The following is a 21,357-nucleotide window of genomic DNA, read 5'->3' on the forward strand; positions in this document are numbered from 1 at the left end:
TGGCAGAGGGATGGATTGTGCAAAAGTCATTAGTATACATCACAGAGTTTCTTGCATCCATGGACCCCAATATGCCACATGCTTGGAACATCAAGGATAATGATCATGTCATTCTGGAGGTTCCCCAAGGTAAAGTGGTTGAAAGAATGATGAGCAAAGAGCAAAGAGGCAAATTCAATAAGTTTTGACTGGCTAGGGCTAGCTTGAGGGTTTCGAAGAATTTTTTGCATTCCTCGGTCCACTCAAAGGTTACTATCAGTTTGTATAATGGGCAGGCTATGTTCGTGTAGAACAAGATGAATCTTCTGTAGTAGCCCATGTGGCTAGTAAATCGTTGGACTCCCTTGCCATTGATGGGGGGTAGTAATTCCAAGATGAGTTTGATTTTGTTATAGTCCATAGAGATTCCATTCTGAGACATTATGTGGCCAAGAATTACACCATGTTTGACCTAGAATTGGCACTTAAGAGGGTTCAGGGATATGTGGTATAAGCGGTACTTCTCCAAGACGAGTTTGAGGTATTTCAGGTGATCATCCCACGTCGAGTTCACGCATAAATCATCCAAGAAGACTTCCACAAAGTCTCTCAGGTACTCTTTGAATATCGTGATCATCATCCGTTGGAAGGTGACAGGCACATTGTTCAACCCAAATATCATTACTCTAGCCGCATACACATCCCACTCAGTTGCAAAGGTTGTTTTCTATTGATACTATGAGGTGATAGACACTTGGTTGTAACCAAAAAATACGTCTAGGAAGCTATAGGCTACCTAGATTGCTACCCTTTCCAGGACATGTTCCATGAATGGCAAGGGGTAGTGGTCACGTCTAATGGCAGTGTTAACGTTTTTCAAATCCACGCATACTCTAATTTTCCCATTTTTCTTTAGGACTATCACGATGGGTGACACGCAATCCATATGCATTCCATTCTTAAAGCTGGAGCAATTTTGGCGATACTACCACAGTGCCCACGTTGATCACCAGATCCACCCTTGTATATGCCAATGGAATGGCGATGGACTTGGGTAGAATTTTGAGAGCTCCAATAAAAGGACCCTAATATGTTGTACAATTTTTCGAAGTACAACTTCCCCAAAGAGATGACTCAAGAGGGATTTTGCTTCCATCTTCAATCATTCAACGACACTTACATATCGGGATTCGGTACTCGATCTCACCATCGTGGTAGCGGTCCACTTCAAGCGCCTCCTCCTCTTACTCCTCCACAGCCTCCTCGCCCACAATCGTGTCATTAATGATCGCCTCCGCAATCTAACCAATCAGATTGTCTTCAACCTCGACATCATTCCTACGCAATTTCAGGACCTCCGCCTCTACCGTGATGATTAGGCTAGTCCCTAAACCCCTGACTCCCTCTCTTATATCAACTTGTACTTCCCATTGTGGGGGAATCCATACGAGGCAATGTATATCCCCACTCCCCATGATCCATAGATGGGAAAGTAGTACAATCTGTTAGCAAAGAATAGTTACATTTATTTCCTGTCTACTGAAGATAAGAATGAATTGCTCTGGGGTAATTGGGAGAGTCACGAACATGGATCCATCGCATGAGGGTTTTTGGATTTGGTATTTACCACAGAAATGAGGGAGCCTTAGCTCCGTTGAAGAGAAAAGGAAATGGGAAAACTTCATGACATGAATCACTTAGGGACAACACCTCTATGCTTAATAATTGGGCTCGATAATGAGCATAAAAGAAAACCTAGAAGTCTTTCTAGGTGGAATGGGGTCTTTCTCTAGCAGCCATAAGGCAGGAGAGGAAACAGATTCATACCCCTAGCTCTTCCGGTGTATGGATAAACTTGAGCACTAATGCCATTTGTGAGGGCTTGTAGGCTCAGCTGTGCATAGGGGAATGCCTAGAGGGGAGCTTCCAATGGCTAAGAAAGGTATTTTTTTCACTTTGCCAACTATCTTGCCCTTCCAACCCATGGTGTTTTGGGTGTAACCCTCTTCTTAGATGGGCTTTGTGGATGGTAATAAGGCCACCTCTAGGGTTTGATTGTCTACTTGAGCGTGCATGATAGAGAGAGAGAGAGGAGTGCACATGATATCGCTACCTATACACTATGTTCTATTGAACATAATCATGAATATATACTTGAGAATCCCTTAGGGTGAGGGTTAGGATTTTCCCCTAATGCCCTATCTAGATGTTGCAATTTAGATCATCCTTAACATCCCCTCTTAAATTGCACTGGGTAAGTAGAGGGTTCATGTACAAAACCTTTTTGTGGATTTTGTTTGGTGCATATGATATCATCTAAAACTGAAAAAGAAATCTAAAAAGAATTATAGTGTGTGCATGTGTGAGCACTTTGACTACGTAGTAAAAGCTTCTACAATGAGTACAACTTACTAGATCTAATATATAATGTGCATTTCTTCCTCTTAAGTTGTGGGTCATCCTTTGCCTTTGGGAATAAAACCTAGAAGATAGATCAAAGGGACAAGGAAGGAAATCAAAAAAATAAGATGTCCCTTGGATTAAAGATTGGTCAATCAAAAGATGACTACGTGAATGATTGCATGTATGGTTGCACATGCTGAACATGTCATACGTCATTGTGAAGTGTGAAGTTGATGTGTAGAAGAGGCATCAGAGGTGGCGGCTAGTAGATGTAGCTATGAAGATGTAATCCGGTAGGGTATGACATACAAGCGTGTCACGAATCAAAAACATCTGACAGCAATGTTAGAGGTATAATGTAGTAGAATTATAATCTCTATCAAATGATGTGGGGTCAAAGAAGATCGCATAGTCGGTGTGTATAAAGTGATCTAGGGGCTACCAAAAAACTGAGGCCGAAGGTGCAAGTGTGATATACTAGTCTTCTAATGAAGAGGCCCATAAAGTGGCAAGGTATAAGAACCTGTCCAACATGTCCGCTCAACTGTCATGAGCTGAAGGTCATCTGATGTGTGCATGGCTAAACATCCATCACCATGGAATGTAGCATATGCCATACTCTCTTCAAGAAGGAGATGACAATATAGACCTAAAAGCTTGAAATACAACTAAAATATCACAAGATATCCTTGACGCATAGGAGGCACCGAATGTTGATGTCGGGATAGATCTATAATCTTGGATCCAATTACTAATCTGCATTAAGCAATAATTGTATATTACATCCATAAGTGCATGATGAAACACTGAGGTTACCCAAGTTCTACTATGGCTAAATTTCATGATGTCCACTACACTAGGGAAGTACTGCACTGATGCATAAATGTCCTCATGCTGAGGGAACTACTAATTGGAAGACGTGGTGATCATTGGATTCAAGGGTACGATGGTGCATGACTAATCCGATGCTAAGATGCCCTCAAGGCTTCTGTTCCAATACGAACTAATGATGGAAACTATGTCCAAGATATGCTCTGTAACAAAGATGAAAGCATCGGTGATGGATGTAGGAACAAAATCACCTAAGGAGACAAATGCACTGTGGCATGTATCTTTGCATGATGTGAGTGCCTCATCGTGAGGACTTGTCTACTGAAAAACTGCATGATCATTGCTATTGAACTCTTGTTGTGCATCTGTATCATCTGTGGCAAAAGATGGAGTCAGATCCATGCATGAATATGATGGTTGTGCATCATAAAAATCAATAAGTGCTCATGTAGATGGGAGTGCCTTGTGCTAATGGCTTACCATCAAATGTGCCTCATGCTGAGGGCTTATTGACAAATGTGCATGATTAAACTCTATGGTCTGATCCATGCTAACATGTGGTAAATTTGTCTGCCTAGTCTCTGCAGACCAATGATGCTCGACTCTGCATCATAAATTGGTACATATCTCATGGTAATGACTGATCCAAGTAGGTTCTCTTTCCACTCATGGATCTCATCTAGAGTTATGACTAGTGTATTATCAACTGTGTGATCTTAATGTTGGAGGCATTCTGGTGCTCCGTGCTAGTGGCTTACCAATGTACCAATGAGAGTGTCTACTCATGAGAGCACTGTATGAAAGTTTTTCCATTGGGGTCTTATGCTTTATTTACCATGTTGGGAGCTTACGTTAAACTTGTCAAGCCTGTAAAATAAAGATGACAACTATGTGCTGGGAGTAGCCAAGAGGTTGTACAAGGATGATGGAACAAATGCTAAAAATTAGTCAACAATGTGTGACTCCACATGGGTGGCATGTGTGTGCAAGATGTGTGCAACAATCTTGAATCAATGGCAAATCACTCTTCAAAGTATCACACTAAAGTGTTGAATTGTTGAATGCCAAGAGACTGAGTTGGTGTCGGATGTGTGAGTGTGTATACCAATGATAGAACTGAATGGACTAACATTGGAGGGACTTAATCTAGTGATATGGCAATGGGTACTTGGTTGGTAGAGATTAAACTCCTCTATGGCTATGCTATTCTATAGCTAGACTACATGTTGAAGTGCAAAATGTAGCAAAATAATTTAATCTTGATTCATTTTATGTTCTGAGTATGCTACAATGGATTAGGAGGTGGTTTCGATGATGAGGATTGAATGATGTTGACCTATTCATGAGTTAGGCTATAGATATAAAGGTTCTCATCATGTAGAGCACGATCTATAGATCATTTCTTCTTTTCTTAGCTCCTCCAAATTGCTCCTAGATCAAAAGTTATGGCTCTCAGAAGAATGGCCAAACTTTGATCACAAGAGAGAGGGAAAAATGATGAGGTGTCATGTGCTAATGTGGCATTGTGGGTCACATGCATATTAAACAGACTGGTGCCAATTGTGTTGATGTGATAGATAATGTCAATAGTGATGTGGCACTTGATGTCGCATAAGTGTGATGACATGGCATCATGGATCAGTTGTGATGATGTGTCACTGTTGAGCTAGTAGATGATGTTGCCTACATGGCCAATGATATGGAAAATAAGGCGATGAAGTGGTAAACAGACCACCCTAACAATGTGGCACATGTAAATGAGGTGCCACATGGCAAATCTCTAACCAAGCCTCTGTGTGATGACCCTATAGATAAGCTCTACCACTTCGCTAGTTCATGGTGCCACGTGTCATGAATTAAGAGGATAAGATCCCCTAAATATTTTGATATTCCAACAAAATCTTGGAAGATTCCATTTTCATTGGGAGGAGAAGTTGAGCTATGGCAACGAGGCACAAAGATTTTTTGTTGAGCCATTGCATGTTGGCTTGGGTGTAGGAGTCACCGTAGTCTATTGTTGATGCTAGTCGTTGAAGGTCTTTTGTTGCAGTTGCTAGTAGGTGTCATGGAGGCGATTGTTGCTTGAGCGCTTTGCTCGTTCTCCATATAAATATAACTTTATATATATATAGCGAGAGAGAGAGGACGATAAGGGGGGGAGAGAGAAGGGGAGAGGGAGATAGAGAGGGAGAGGGAGAGAGATAGATAGAGAGAGAGAGAGAGAGAGAGAGAGAGAGAGAGAGGGCGATAAGGGGGGGACATAGAGAGGGGGGGAGGGAGGGGGAGAGAGAGAGAGAGAGAGAGAGAGAGAGAGAGAGAGAGAGAGGACAAGACTTATATTACACATATTTTTTAATATATAGTCAGAGATCGTTATAATTATAATTATATATATATATAGAGAGAGAGAGAGAGGATGAGAAGGGCAGGAGAGATAAGGGGAGAGGGAGACAGAGACAGAGAGGGGGAGAGAGAGAGAGAGAGAGAGAGAGGGGTAGCGAGAGAGCGAGGAAGAGAGAGAGAGAGAGAGAGAGAGAGAGAGAGAGAGAGAGAGAGAGAGAGAGAGAGAGAGAGAGAGAGAGATTAATCTTCAATATTATATAATATTTATAATTTATTAGATATATTATAACATAACATATTGCATAATATATTGTATAACAGATTCAAATAAATAAATAAATGTATATATATATATATATATATATATATATATATATTTGTGTGTGTGTAGAGAGAGAGAGAGGGGGTTAGAGAGAGAGAGAGGGGGTTAGAGAGAGAGTAGTGATACCATAATATATTGTATAACACACACAGAGACACAGAGGAGAGAGAAGAGAGAGGACACGAGAGAGAGAGAGAGAGAGAGAGAGGGGAGGGAGGAATACCACAATATATCGTAAGAGAGAGAGAGAGAGAGGTATATACATACATGTATAAGTATAAATATAAAGGAATGGGACATATATATATACATATATATTATATACACATACAATATGGGGAGAGAGAGAGAGAGAGAGAGAGAGAGAGGGGGGGGAGAAATACCACCATATATTGTTTAATATATTGTATAACATACACACACACATAGGGAAATATGGGGGGAAAGAGAGAGAGAGATGGGGGAGGGGGGGAGGGAGTCGAGAGAGCAAGAGGAGAGAGGGCATTATTGGGAGGGGGGAGAGAGAGAGAGAGAGAGAGGTACATACATACATATATAAATATAAATAAATAGAATATATATATATATACACACACACACAATATGGGGAGAGAGAGAGAGAGAGAGGGAGGGATAGAGAGAGAGAGAGAGAGAGAGAAAGAAGGGGGCAGAGAGAGAAAGAGAGAAGTAAGGAAAGAGAAAAAGAAAGAGTGAAGTAGGGAGAGAGAGAGAGGGGGGGGGGAACTTATTTTGAGGTGGCAGTTGATTTGTTTGCTTTTTGTGGGGGGGGAGAAAGAGATACACAGAGAGAGATAGAGAGAGAGAGAACACAAAGTGAAATTCTAATTTTAAAAAAACATATATATATATATATATATATAGATAGATAGATAGATAGATAGATAGATAGATAGATAGAGAGAGAGATAGAGAGATAGAGAGAGAGAGAGAGAGAGAGAAGTGAAATTCCTCAAAGTTCGAGATTTATAAATGGAACCTTAAATTTTATTAAAGGAATCTGTGATTGCAACTTTGAGACCCAGCGGAGCGGGTCTTTAACCCAGTGTGGATGGGTCAAGTTACTTGTATTTCTTATTTCCATTTGAACTATGAAAATTTCTTTTTCAAACTTCGTTTTCCTTCTCATTGAAATCGTTTGTAGTTGATAGTGCTCGTAGCCTCATTACCGGCTCATAGGAGCACATGACATTGATCAAGCTACCCTTAGACCATGTGCAGCATAGCACATAGTCAAAAGGGACAAAAGTATTTCCAAAAGCATTTCCATTCCACCATGGACACACTTCCAAACCAAGTGTATGCTATTCAAAATACAAAGGCAAAGCTCAGTTGTGAGATGTTTTTCATTTCACCATCTCTTTAAATTGGACCATACAAGCTATCCTCATTTAATCAACCCTTGAGCTATCCGCGGTTCATATAAAGAAGAATCATCCATTCTACAAGCTAATGGAGCGAGTATATTCACAAGGCACTAAAGGACACACTCATGTATTAGACGTCACCGAAGGAACATAGCAGGCCCGATGAAGTAAACCATCGTGTCTCAAGAATGAAAGAAATCCATGCACAAGGCAAAAGTATGCTAGGCTGCGATTTTGAGGGCATTGAATTTGTAGTTGTCCAGCATGAGAAGGTCTGGCACCATGAAGATAGCCAGAAAAATTAGAGCACCATTTTGCGGTCACAAGGAAAGAGGGTCAAATAGAACACATTCTGATGAATGAATTCGAGAACAGCACTACCACCAGCTATTGCAGTAGCAGTATACTAACGTGCAATAGCTGGAGCACTGTAATAAGGTTTTAACACAACATATTGAGAAGTTTGCCTAGCAAGCAGTGGCAGAGATAGGATCCTATGAGGATGCAATGGCCACTCCTCCAGTTCCCCAAGCTGTAGTGGACTATGTCAAGGAAGTGGTAGGGGTATGTGCCAATGATTTTTTCAGCCACATGAAAAAATATTTCAATGAATTCAAGCTCAGCCTTGCAACGGATCTAACACCGAGTCTACTAAAAATCATTTTGCAATCAGAGCTGTGCAAAAGATTGTTATGGGGGTGTAAGAACCACCAGTCGATCCAAATATAAAGAGAGAACTAAATCAATGCGCTCAACCCCAGGTGCTGTCACATGAATCAGTACGCGGTTGGAACTCAGTAAAGGATTGCACAGCCTTCCTCAAAATCTCAGCTTGCAGAATTAACTGAGATGTTGTCTATCTTCACAGCCTCTTCCAGTCAATCACAGGTTCACTTCTTATCGATCCTATTGTATTGGTGTCTGAGAACTAATGTGCAAATTATATGAGGGTAGCCAAGGCAGAGTCGGTGGGTTTTGAGAAGAAAGTGACAACCAAGGTGAGTGGATTGGCACCAAGGGAACAAGCATAGTCCTAGGTAGGAGAGAGAGAGAGAGAGAGAGAGAGAGATTAATCTTCAATATTATATAATATTTATAATTTATTAAATATATTATAACCTAACATATTGTATAGTATATTGTATAACAGATTCAATTAAATGTATATATATTTGTGTGTGTGTGTGTAGAGAGAGAGAGAGGGGGGGTGTAGGGGTAGGGATACCATAATATATTGTTTAATATATTGTAACACACACACACACACACATAGAGCAGAGAGAAGAGAGAGAAGAGGAGAGCCAGGACACGAGAGAGAGAGAGAGAGAGAGAGAGAGAGAGAGAGAGAGGTATATACATACATATATAAGTATAAATATAAAGAAATGGGAAATATAAATATAAATAAATAAATATATATATATATATATATACAATATGGGGAGAGAGACAGAGAGAGTGAGAGAGAGGGGGGGAGGGAGAAATACCACAATATATTGTGGTATCCCTTTCCCCCCCCACACACACACACACATAGGGCAATATGAGGGGAAAGAGAGAGATGGAGAGATGGGGGAGGGGGGGGGAGGGAGCCGAGAGAGCAAGAGGAGAGGGCAGTATTGGGAGGGGAGAGAGAAGAGAGAGAGAGAGAGAGAGAGAGAGAGAGAGAGAGAGAGAGAGAGAGAGAGAGAGAGAGAGAGAGGTATATACATACATATATAAATATAAATAAATGGAATATATATATAAACAATATGGGGAGAGAGAGAGGTATATACATACATATATAAATATAAATAAATGGAATATATATATATACAATATGGGGAGAGAGAGAGAGAGAGAGAGAGAGAGAGAGAGAGAGGGAGGGGGGGAGGGAGAGAGGGAGAGAGAGAGAGAGAGAGAGAGAGAGAGAGGGGGGGGGGGGAGGGAGGGAGAGAGAGAGAAGAGAGAGAGAGAGAAGGGGGCAGAGAGAGAAAGAGAGAAGTAAGGAAAGAGAAAAAGAAAGAGTGAAGTAGGGAGAGAGAGGGGGGGGGGGAGAGAGAGAACACAAAGTGAAATTTTAATTTTTTAAAAAACATATATATATATAGAGAGAGAGAGAGAGAGAGAGAGAGAGAACACAATGAAATTCTGATTTTTTTTTAAACATATATATATATATATATATGTAGAGAGAGAGAGAAGTGAAATTCCTCAAAGTTTGAGATTTATAAATGAAACCTTATATTTTATTAAAGGAATCTATGATCGCAACTTTGAGATCCAGCGGAGCGGGTCTTTAACCCAATGTGGACGGGTTAGGTTACTCGTATTTCTTATTTCCATTTGAATCTTTGAAGATTTCTTTTCTAAACTCCGTTTTACTTGTCATTGAAACCGTTTGTAGCTGATAGCACTCGTAGCCTCAATACTGGCTCATAGGAGCACACGACATTGATCAAGCTACCCTTAGACTGTATGCAGCACAGCACACAATCAAAAGGGACAAAAGTATTTCTAAAAGCGTTCCCATTCCATCGTAGACATACTTCCAAACCAAGTGTATGCTATTCAAAATACAAAGGCAAAGCTCAGTTGTAAGACATTTTTCATTTCACCATCTCTATAAATCGGACCATACGAGCTATCCTCATTCAATCAACCCTCAAGCTATCCGCGGTTCATATAAAGAAGAATCATTCATTCTACGAGCTAATGGAGCGAGTATATTCACAAGGCACTAAAGGACACACTCAAGCATTAGACGCCGATGAAGGAACATAGCGGGCCCAATGAAATAAATCATCGTGCCTTAGGAATGAAAGAAATCCATGCACAAGGCCAAATTATGCTAGGATGCAGTTCTGAGGGCATTGAATTTGTAGTTGTCCACCAACATGAGAAGGTCCGGCACCACGAAGATAGCCAAAAAAATTAAAGCACCATTTTGAGGTCACGGGGAAAGAGGGTCAAACATAACACATTCTGATGAATGAATTCGAGAACAGCACTACCACCAACTACTGCAGTAGCAGTATACTAGTGTGCAACAGCTGGAGCACTACAATAAGGCCTTAACATAGCATATTGAGAAGTTTGCCTAGCAAATAGTGGCAGAGATAGGATCCTACCAGGATGTAACAGCCACTCCTTCGATTCCCCAAGTTGCAGTGGACTATGTTAAGGAAGCGGTAGGGGTCTGTGCCAGTGATCTTTTTAGCCACATAAAAAAGTATTTCAATGAATTCAAGCTCAGCCTTGCAACGGATCTGACACCGAGTCTACTAAAAATCGTTTTGCAATCAGGGCTATGCAAAAGATTGTTATGGGGGTTTAAGAACCACCAATCGATCCAAATATAAAGAGAGAACTAAATCAATGCGCTCAACCCCAGGTGCTGTCACATGAATCAGTAGGCGGTTGGAACTCGGTAAAGGATTCCATAGCCTTCCTCAAAATCTTAGCTTGCAAAATCGACTGTGATGTTGTCTATCTTCATAGCCTCTTCTAGTCGATCAGAGCTTCACTTCCTATTGATCCTATTGTATTGGTGTCTAAGAACTGATGTGCAAATTATATGAGGGTAGCCAAGGCAGAGTTGGTGGGTGTGACAGCCAAGGTGAGGAGATTGGCACCAAGGGAGCAAGCATACTTCTAGGCAGAAGGTGTATAAGAGGCATGTGCTCAACCCATAAAAGAGCCTACCCAGTGCTATTGATGATCACCGTTGCATAGTGTCTACAACTGTGAAAAGATACAAAGCTATTCTGAAGCCATGTTGAAAGTGTTTCCTTGTAGTGGGATTTGCAAGGCATGGTCAAGAATTCTATACTATTGATAAGACAAACAAAAAATGAATTGAAAGGATTCTCTTGTGAGTATCAAACATCATAGAATTAGTGACTTGGTTAGTCATAGTTGTTACTTACAAGAATAGATTCATGGTTTTTTAAAGCTATTCATTGAAGACTGCATGTTGCACCTTGCACCAATAAGCCCAAGTTTGGAAATTGAGTAGACCATCTACTTCTTTCAATCACAGTTTAAACCTTTATATAGTTTAGCTTTTTTGGGCCTAAATCAACTAAATCAAGGGCTTACACTAAATCATGGGCCTAAAAAAGAGCTTAAATCAACAAGGGCTTACATTCATGACACGTGGCTCAAGGTGTGAGAAACCCCAAACATCTCAACTAAATCAAGGGCGTACACCAAATCAAGGGCCTAAATCAAGGCCTTACATTCATGACATGTGGCTCAAGTTGGTGTGAGAAACCCCAAACATCTCCCTAGGCTACCTACTATAAATACTTATTTTTTATTTATAAATATGAGAACCCCACATTGTATTCTCATTCTTTACTGTGCGCACCAAAAACATGGAGAAGTTTTTTGGTATGTAGCAATCTCTACTACTTGTGTTTTTTTTTCCTTTTTAAATTCGATAGATAAATTATAATTTGTGGCACGTTCCAAGAGGAATTTAAAAGTTTTGTAATTAGGCATGTTTGGTAGAAGGAGAAAACAATGATATTGAAGAAAAATCATCAATATGCTCTTTTTAGACTGAAGGGGGTCGGATCGATGATATCATCGATCGACATGTGGCTAGTCGATGATGTCATCGATCGACGTGTGGCTAGTCGATGATATCATTGATCAGTCGTTGGGCTAGTCGATGATATCATCAACTAGCCGTTGGCCACGTTGATGATATTATCAATCATCCCTTTGCTGGCGGTTCAATGATATCATCGACCAGCTAGTAGCCAGTCGTCGATGATATCATCAATCGAGTGAGATTCCCATCGATGATATCATTGAAGGCTTGGCCACATAGTCCCAACCGAAAAAATATTTTGCAATTCTTTTAAAACAAAAATATTTTGGGGCTCGGTCGATGCTCGTCGATGATATCATTGACCGCTTAGCTACATAGTTTAAAAAAAAGAATATTTCATAGTTAAAATTTTTTTTTTGACTTTGACCTCCATGAATGTCAATAATCAACTTCGAGGTTGAAAAAGCTCCCTTCAGACTAAAACGCTCCCTTTAGTCCAAATTTTTGGTTTCATCACAATGTAAGCACATAAAGGTTGATGATATCAACAATTGTGATTAAAGTCAATAGAAATTGCAAATTTTATTTTTTTAATAAGAAAATTAAAGGATTTCATGAGAGATTTAATCAAAATATGCATTCCAACTCCAAATTTATGGCACATTTTTAGTAGTTCAAATTAGGTTTTTTCAGCATAATTTTAGGCCTTTTGGTCATATTTTATGTGAATTTTTATAAAATATGACCCAAACCTTGAAGTTTGTTTTTATTAAATATTTTATTTTGTCATTTAATATTTGTGCATGTGTAAGTAACATGTTATATTTGAAATAGCTGAAATTTGCTTTTTCGTTTTGTAGATATGTCGACCAAACAACCTTTTGGAGAAATCTATGCCTTTGAGAAGTCTTCCAAAGAAGATGCACCTCTCAAAAGAAAGAAATTAAAGATTATGAAGAAGGATACCATTCAATCAAAGAGAACTGGCATAGAATCAAATCCAAATATGCAACAACTTCAATAGGTCTATGATGTTCCGGCTCTTGGTGATGAAGCTTCATTACATCTTCAGAACTTTTGGAATCATGCAAAAATTTTAAATGTTCAAGAATTAAAATGGTCCATCAAGTTTGACCCCGATATAGACGGGATGGCATTGATGCTGTCAAAGATGCTTCCCAATGGAAGATCTATTTTCAAGCCAATCATTAAGATCAAGGACATAGAAAAAAGTGAGTCAAAGATTGGAGAAGTTGAAAGTTGGGTATTGATAACAACAAGAGACCTCTTGTTTGTGTCATCGTGGAAGACAAGTTTTCATTTTCTTAATTTTTTTTAAAAGACTATAATTGAATGAATGTGACTCTTTGTGTGTTCAGGATCTTATTCACTACTTGACTAATCAAATTGTGGAGGGGGATGAGATTATTGAAGAGATGGAGGTATCACATCTCAGAGTTCTTCACAGGAGCAAGAGGAGGAGGATTTAGAGGAGGATACTGCAACATCCCTTATCAAAGCCCTAGGCTCTTCCAAGTCAAAAGGAAATTTAGGATCTTCTATTCATGAAGTTGAAAAATTTGGCACAAGCAGTTATGGATTGAGAGCTCCCGTATCATTTGGCTCACAAGTTTTATGAGACTCTTCTGATTAAGGAATTCATGGATTAGTTGCACCTTTGGGTGGGCATGGTTTGACTGCACCACACTCATAGAGAAAACAACTAAAGGGTGCAAGTATGATTCCTTCGAATGAGTTAGATGATGATGTTGTAGTGGAGGCACCTGCAATAGCTCAAGCAAGGACACAAGGTAAAGTAAGAAAGGGAACAAAAGGAAGAAAAGAGAAGAGACAGACAAGGGATATCATAGAAATTGAAAAGTGCACTAAGCTACAAGTACTCGGAGGTGAAATCGGAGATGGAATTTCAGAACCAACTCATAAGATAACTCGTGCAAAGTGTCTATGAGATAATCTTGTAGATCGGAAAACTTTTTTTTTGCACATTAGTGACGTTCTCAAACCTCCTGTGGATCCTGTTACTAGCCTTTGCCCTTAGAGGTACGCAAAATGCATGCTTTTCACATTGATAATTTGAAGACAAGGATGAAAGAGAATCCACATGCACAAGTTGTCAATTTCATTATACTAGTGGATCCAAATGATTGTCCTAACAAGGAGTCTTTTGATCGTCAAAAAGCCAATGATTATTATCATTGTGTTCTTGGTGGCTCCCATTCAATAGAAGCAAAGTGGCAACTCAATGTTGAGTTTCCTCACAATCAATTTTACAAGACATGTAATGGCACAATCTATGCTAGCTTGAGATTAGGCGAACTTGTTGGTGGCCTTGGATCATAATAATGACAATGATTATCAAAACTCCATGTCATGGATTGAATGAGTTTGATTTTATCACAATGAGTTTGTCATAAAACTTAGAGAAAATTGTACTTCGATCACTCTTGAGTTTCGCACTTTTGAAAGAGATCGGGATTACTGCAACCATTAAAGATCCGTCAAGGCCTAGTGATAGCTTTAGAGCATGGGATGGGACGTTCCAAATTGTCTTTCAGAGTGGGGAGTTATGGGATTTGATAAGTGCAATTTTCTCAAAGTGGAATTTTTTTGAAATTAAGGGCAAGTAAAAAGTATTGCCTAACGGAAGTAAGGACACCCAGATGATGAAAGCTTTACCAGAGGAGATTTGAGCCACAACATGGAAGAGCATGCAAGGAATAAAGGATGAAACTCTTATCAAGTCTGTGCTTGGTAGAGTTTTATCTGGCAATATCTCTCTCGAAGAAATGGGCAATGAGTTTGATGAGTAAGTCAACCTCTTCCCTTTGCATCATGATACTTGTCTTGATTTTATATTAACCTTTGTATGAAGAAAATTTCTAGAGATTTGAGTTTTGACATGAAAGTAGAACAAATTGAGTATGTGTTTTAATGTAGGCATAAAATATATATGCGAATGCAAGAATTGATGATCTAACAATTAAATATGCTAGATTGGGAAGTTGTTCATGAAGAATACTCCAAGAGTAGTAAAATGGAGAGCCTTGCTCCATATTTCAATGTCTTCAATACCATGGTATCCCATATTTGGTTTGCATATGATAATGACTATTGTCTTTTAGAATTTGATAATCTCATGCATTAAAACATTGAACTTTTATTGTGACAATAATATTCAAAGACGAGGCAAAAAATGATCTGAGAGTACCATAATTCCTGATAGTTTCAAGCAGCTCATCAATCGGGCTATCAAATAATAAGACCATCAAACACATCAACAATTATTAATCACTCTTACTAATGATATGGTAGAGTTCGATCGAGGAGAGAACCATCCACCGAGTTTTTATCACGTGGTCAATGGTGATTGCAATGAATTGTCAAAAATAGTTTAGAAGAATGAGTACACATTGGTCATTGCAGATATACCATATGGTTTTAATGTTATAGGCTCCACATTTGATGAAGTTCCTTACAAGGCAAAGGAGCTAATGAGTCTCCCTGACCAATTCATGAAGATAACAACAATAACAATTTGGCGTGTTGTAATTTTTCATTCAGACTTGCAATCCAAGGCAGTGATGAGTGTGATCAATGAAAATGTGTTGGACGTGATCACCTTTACTAGTGATTGCTCACTACACGATACAAACATGTTTTTAATTCAATTATTATAGGTTTTTTTTTCTAATGTTAAATCTTAAAGTTATTTTTGCTACTTGATGCAGGATGAAACCTAATGTGAGGCAGATGAAAGGGCATTGATTCATCTCTGCTATAAAAACATTTCAATTGGATATTGGTCTATGGATGGCAAGAAAAGCATAGGTCATATCAATTTCCCTCCATTTGCTACTTTCACATTAGATTATTTTATTATTTCGACTATAACTAAGAAGCTCAGGCATATCACAATGGACAAGAATGGGGAGATAGTAAATCCTTACCAAAAACCACAACTCCTTATTAATCAACTCATGCATCTATTCTCAAATGAGAATGACTAGGTACTTGATCTATTTACTGGTTCGGGCACAGTGACAACATGTGCCTTAAAAAAGGGTCGGAACTTAATTGCTGTTGAGAAAGATCCTATTCAGTGTGACTACATAAAGAAGAGAGTGACTGCAATTCACTTGTTTCCTGATAATCATCAAGGGCTTGGATTGAAAGGCAAAATATTTGATGTAGATTTAGTGGTAGCCTCCTCACATGATCCCCAACCTCTAGAGATATTCAAGCCCAAGTTTACGGAGGTAGTGAGCTAGCTGACACTTGGGAGAAGGAGGTTGAGAAAGACAGAGTCATTGAGCGACCCATCTAGCAAGTTGAGACTACATAGGAGAGTAAAGATGATCTAGATGATACATATGGCAAATTCAACTAGACTGTAGTCATGGACTTGTGTAAACACTTTATGAATATTCATGGTTTGAATAAAAAAGTACTCATTATACATTTCACTATCCATATGGTTTGCATATTTATAAGTTTGAAAGAATTGTGTCTAATTTATTAATAAGGTAATACTTTTTCCATTTTATGCTCTTTTAGAAGACTTTTATGTGACAGTGTAAAGTCTGATTTGTATAATAAGAATGATACAAATGGCATCTTTGCCTAGACTCTAAGCTTGGACTTGTATAGACAGTTTTAATGAATATGTGTGGTTTCAATAAATAAGTTAGCCAAGACATTTCACAATTCATATGCTTTGCACACTTGTAAGAGAGAAGGAATTGAGTTTAATTCATTAAAGTAATGATATTCTTATTTCTTTCAAAAGTTTAGGTGATAGTATATAGTTTAATTTGAATAACATTGATAACATTGTGCTAGTATGAGAAAACATGTGTGCCTCAAGATCTATGGAGCGCTCTAAGGTGGATGGAACCTATGTGGAGACATGATGAAGAAAATGCTCATGACATGTACCTCAAGTCAATTAGGTTCCAAGATAGATTAGGTTGGACTCATAAACCGAATCTTGAGTGAATGTACATTTCTCTCTTATTCAACAATACATGATAGGCCTCTTATATAGAGAGTGCCCTTAGAATAGTCAACACTTGTGTGATCCTCTCATCCACATCTCTCCTTGTGGATATCCTCAATCCACATCTCTACATCTTGTAGTCCACATCCTAGGGTGGCTACTTTAATTCTTTCCTTAGCACATACCTTAGCCTTTAATCTATGTGCTCATGGCACCATATCTCAACACCTCCCCTTGGTGCCATGATCGTTTGGCTACTGCAAGATGGTCAGATGTGAGTTACAAATCCATCACCTCCCCTTAGTGCATGCATTGCTACTTAAGGTGGTCAATACCTCCCTTGGGTCCTTTCATCGCTACTCTCAGGTGGTCAGGTTTGATTACAAACATATGGGCTGACGATGGCAGTGTCTTCTTTGCTTGATGTAGCTTGATACATGATGCTTTGTTCTTCCATGTGTCTTGATGCTTTATGTGTGGATGCCATGTTCTGTGCTATGGTCATCTCATGCACTTGTGCTTTTGGCGTGCCTTGTGCATTCATGCATTGCTTTTTAATTTGCAAAGGTCTTACCAATTGATTTCTTTTAATATTGGCAATGTCTAATTGCGTACAATGACTTTGATCTGACATGTGTGTAGAGCTCAAAAAGATGATGACTTTTCCTTTTTGGAGCATGTGCAAATTCCTCCTGGATTGCAAGTTACGTTTTGTCGAAGCTTCTGTTGAAGAAGAGGGGGCCTTGATGATGTGGCACAGGGATTCATATGCTGAATTCCAAACTGTGCTTGGCAGGGGCTATGTGCTTAGGTGGCACTTGGTGATGTGGCACAACTTCAATCATCTGAAACTCAACCATTGTGTTAACCAAGGCTAGAATCTATCTTCCACATGGCAAGAAACTGACCAAGCCTATGAACCACGGGTTAACATCACCTAACCTTCGTTAGAGCCTATCTGGCCATGTGGCCTAATGCTGGAACCTTAGGAGAAAGAAATGGAAGCTTTTCTTCTCTTCATACGACAGCGAAAGGAGAGAACTCAGAACCCGCATTCGTCATGGAGCGTAGGAGTTGCTGGTGCTGGCTCGGTGGCTAAGCAGGTTGAATGAGATATAGGGTGCTACTTGCCTTGGCTAGAGCATGGCCGGCCGGTGAAGAGGCTATGGCGCAATGCTGGAGTCCATCGTTGTGATTAAGTAGTTGGAGGCACTACGAGCGTGGAGCTTGGGTGGTGTAGTTTTGGCCCATTGGAGAGCTTTTTGCATTGCAGGGATCTGTAGGACTTTACCGAAGAGAGCCAATCGTCGGGCTATCATTTGTGATCTGAATGATCATTGACGATGGATCTGCATGGAATTATTCTCGCTGAATTCATTGTAGAGCACTGCAGTGGAAGCTATTGGCTGATTGATGAGGTTGCTCTACCATTCGGTTGGAGGTTGGGTCGCTAGAGGCTGCTGGCGAGCTTGCTTCATTGTCTATATTCCCAGAGGAAGCTTGCGATGAGCTGGAAGGCAAATTCTGTGAGCCTGAATATCAATCAGAGGTATTTCCAGAGAAGACCATCGCAAAGTAGTCGATGAAGGCGGCCCATTTGCTCGTCGAGGAAATTTGAGAGTCTTCTATGCTTCTGGAGGTCCTTGCCGCCCAAAGTTCATTTTGCTAGAGCAGATTGGCTATTGTGGAGGCTGCTCACTAGTCATGAGGGGCTTTGAGGAAAGCTAAGAGCCAGTGGTGAAGAGAGCCCGCTAAAGGAGTCACCTTAGAAGTTGGACAATAAGGAGCCGGTTGCTTGTTGGGTGGAGCAACTTCTGTTGAAGGCGTAGAAGCTTGGAGCTTGTGAGGAGAGAGCTACTGGGTTTTACTATGTCGATGCAGTAGGAGGGAAGCTCATATGGCTGGGAAGAGTTGCTCATTAGTCTATGGCAGCTCTATGTTCCCTTTGCTACAGTCGACTGCCTTAGATTCGAGGTAGAAGAAGCATTGCCTCGGCTAGCTGTAGATAGAGTTGTAGAAACTCTTTCTCTCTCACACACAAGAAGACTTGTAGGGATTCTTTGTGAATCAGACTCTCACCAAATCTCTAAGGCATGAACGGAAATCTCTTCTTCCTCTCAGCAAAAAATCTCTCAAAGAATGCTAATATGAATGGACACTCAACTCATGAATCTATCATGAAATGGATGGACGGAAAATTTCTCTCTCAAGGGACGAAAATTTGCTCTGAATCTAAAACTAAAACTAACCTAGGAGAAAACATGTGCTCCTAAGACAAGACTACAACTAATCTAGGAGACTAGACCTATGCTCTGATACCATGAGAAAACATGTGTTCCTCAAAATCTATGGAGCGCTCTAAGGTGGATGGAACTTATGTGGAGACATGATGAAGAGAATGCTCATGACATGTACCTCAAGTCAATTAGGTTCCAAGATAGATTAGCTTGGACTCATAAACCGAATCTTGAGTGAATGTGCATTTCTCTCTTATTCAACAATACATGATAGGCCTCTTATATAGAGAGTGCCCTTAGAATAGTCAACACATGTGTGATCCTCTCATCCACATCTCTCCTTGTGGATATCCTCAATCCACATCTCTACATCTTGTAGTCCACATCCTAGGGTGGCTACTTTAATTCTTTCCTTAGCACATACCTTAGCCTTTAATCTATGTGCTCATGGCACCATATCTCAACATAGTATGCATAAGAACTTGTGATGTGTCATGTAGGTTTTCAAAAGGAAATACTAGACCAAAGAAAATAAAAAACATGTGGACTTTTTTATTTTTCTAAATACATTGATATTTAGTGATGTAAGCAAGGTCCTTATCAATTTGTAGACACAATGTGCAAGAATTACTTGAATTTAAGAACTTTCAAATTTTTGACTCTGCAAAAAAAGAGTTTTCTTTTTTAATGTTGTGTTTTTTATAAAATTTTGAGGGAATCTTAAAATCGGTACCAATGTTACATACCCAAATTAGATGTTACACTGTTAGTGAAGGAAAACTATTTTGGTTTGCATTGGAAAGATGGACATTGGGGAAGATGAGCAGAAGGGAAATATGGAAGGAGAGCAAAACCAATGGAGAAGGATATCTCAGAGAAAGTGATGGAAGTGTGCTCTTGGTTGCAATTTATGGATAGAGTAGAGCAAAACCTTCATGAAGTACAGTGGAAGCAATTAAGAAAGAAGAGAAAAATAAATGGAGAAGGATATATAAGAAAGAGTGAATGAAGTTTGTTCTTGTTTGCGTTTTGTGGACATTGTAGAGCAAGAGCTCCACACTATTGAGTGGGAGCAACAAGAAAGCAGAGGGAAATCAAAGGAGATGGGCAGAACAACAAGATGAATAGAATTGGAAGCTTCAAGGAGCTAGAGTGAACAAAGGAGAGAAAACGCAACGGAACATGGCACTTTAGAAAATGTCACATAATACATTTTTTTCCATGCAAGTTTCACCTCAAACAACTACGTCAATCTAGTCAATGTCGAAACCTAGTATGGTTATAGTCATCATTGATGTCTTGAGAAAAGGATCTGCCATCCTTTCAAATCATTGTCTAGAGAAGATATTCTAGATACCCCAGGCACGAGATACAGCATTTTTGTTGTAATAAAGCTAGGAGATATGACGGTTGTGATGTAATCAAAGCCCTCTCTTCCTCCCATAATTTGTGTATCTTACCACCTTCTCTTCCTCCCCCTCCCTCCACTTTTCCACTCCCTCCTCCTCCCTCCCTTGTCCTGCACTCCCTCCCTCCCCTTCTCTCCCTGGGCCGCCCTTCCACTCCCTCCATCCCCCTCTCTCTATCGGCCACCCTTCCACTTCCTCCCTCCCGTCTCTTCCACTTGGCTACCACTCCACTCCCTCTCCTTGGCCACCCTTCAAATCTCTCCCCCTCCAACTCTTCCACTGGCCCTCCTCCCTCTCCTTGGCTCTCTCCCCCTACCCCTCCCTCTACTCCTCCCCCTCCCTCACTCTCGCCTTCCCCTACCTATCCCCATCTCTCTTCCCCTCCTCCACCCTCCCCCCTCACCCTCGCCTCGACTCGGCCTCCCCCTCCCCTTCCTTGGATCTCTCCCCCTCCCCCTCCCTTCCCCCTCACCCTCCCCTTGACTCGTCCCCCCCCTCACACTCCTGTCGACTTAGCATCCCCTCCCTACCCCTCAACAAGCATCCCCTCCCCTTCTTTCGGCCCTCTTGCTCTCCCCCCCTAGATTCTCAATCTTTCCCTCTCCCCTCACCACTCTCCACTCTCTCCCTTACCACTCCCTCTCTCCTTCCATCCACTCCCTCTATCACTCTCTCCCTCACCATTTGCTTTCCTTTCCCTCACTCCCTCCATCCACTCCCTCCCTCACTCCCCACTCACTCCCTTCCACTCATTCCCTCCCTCTCGCCAAATCACTTCCACACTCACATCCATCACAACACCCCTTCCCTTTTCCCTCATCTCCTAACCTCCCTTGCTCTCTCCACTCATCCCTACTCTCCATTGGCTCTCCATGTTACAAGCCCCCC

The sequence above is a fragment of the Dipteris shenzhenensis genome, chromosome 19 (assembly GCF_047967505.1).
Source record: "Dipteris shenzhenensis isolate YYH24624 ecotype China chromosome 19, Dip_SZ_1.0, whole genome shotgun sequence".
NCBI classification, from domain to species: Eukaryota; Viridiplantae; Streptophyta; class Polypodiopsida; order Gleicheniales; family Dipteridaceae; genus Dipteris; species Dipteris shenzhenensis.